Genomic DNA, 1,368 nt, shown 5'->3' on the forward strand with positions numbered 1-1,368 from the left:
GTGGGGATGTATCAGTAAAAAATATTGCTCAGGGTAATGTCTGCAAATTTAGGCCCCATATTTTCTTCTAGGAATTTTATGGTCTCAGGTCTTATATTTAAGTCTTTAATCCATTTTGAGTTTGTTATTGTAAGTGGCGTAAGCAGGTAGTCCAGTTTCATTTTTTGCATGTGTCAGTCCAATTTTCCCAGCACCATTTAGTAAATAGACTATCTTTACCCCAGTGTAAATTCTTGCTTCCCTTGTCATAGACTAACTGCCCGTATATGCCGGATTTAATTCTGGGCCCTCTATTCTGTTCCATTGATCTATGTGCCTGTTTTTATGCCAGTACCATGCTGTGTTGATTACTTGTAGCCTTGTAGTATGTTCTATTGTCTGAAACCAGGATATCTTCAAACATGAAATAACATGAGGTTTGAGCAACTTAAGAGACATTCCTAAAAAACCTAAGGGGGAGGAATTGTGGTCTTAGTAACAGACACATTTCAATTAAAGCAAGGAGGTCAGGCAAAAAGAAGTATGGCATATTTAAGGAACTAATAAAGTCGTATTGCTAGAATATTACAAGTGACAAGGGAAGAGTGTGGGAGTGGAATGGACAAGGTAACGGTAAGTCTATTATGCCATTTGAAGTATTTTAAATTTTATTCTGAATAGCTATGGAACAGCTGGTCAGATTAATGTGTTAGGTGGATTATTCTGGTGGCTTTTGAAGGCTCTTAGGTTGGGCGATAAAACTGAGACATTTAGAAGTCTACTAAAGTCATCTCTGTAGGAGATAATGAAGTGCCAAGTTATTGGGATTCTAATTGGTATGCATGGAAAGAGGAGGGTAGCTTGGGGGCAATATCAGCTGAATTTGCTGACTAATCACAGCTGAAGGTCAATGAGAGGAATGCATTTAGAATAATCCCAGTCTTGTGGCTATAATGTGCCTCTAACAGAACTATGAAAATAAGACACATCTTATGTTTGGGGTAAGGGACTCAAGGAAACATGATAAGAAATTAAGTTTTGAATTTGTTGAATTTAAAATTCCTGAGGGAATAGTCTATAATTAATTGTGAGATGTTATAATTAGATAGAGTTGAAAGTATTAAGGTTATACAGTCAAGTAAACTCTTGACAATGAGTGAGAAAATGTAAGCAGAGAATTTAAGAATGAGAACGTCAGAGGACCAAGGATAGAACCCTGTAATATTCCAATTGTGAGGATGAAGAGTCATTCAAGATGTTTCCTACTTTAGGGGTGGAAGGCTTCTGATAAGGTAGTGATGGAAAGGATGAGTATAAAATTTCCTAGCTTCCATTGTTAGCTCTTTAAGTCTCTCTCTCTCTCTCTCTCTCTCTCTCTCTCTCTCTCTC

The 1,368-nt window shown here is 37.2% G+C and overlaps 1 protein-coding gene across 1 annotated transcript in view; it reads left to right on the forward strand.

Moving 5' to 3' along the window:
- LOC109376551 (low-density lipoprotein receptor-related protein 1B-like) overlaps positions 1 to 1,368 on the forward strand; it is a gene marked incomplete at its 5' end in the record, with an annotated part of 229,966 nt that overhangs the window by 95,621 nt on the left and 132,977 nt on the right. The window lies entirely within an intron of this gene.

This window comes from Hipposideros armiger, unplaced genomic scaffold, assembly GCF_001890085.2.
Source record: "Hipposideros armiger isolate ML-2016 unplaced genomic scaffold, ASM189008v1 scaffold_1150, whole genome shotgun sequence".
NCBI classification, from domain to species: Eukaryota; Metazoa; Chordata; class Mammalia; order Chiroptera; family Hipposideridae; genus Hipposideros; species Hipposideros armiger.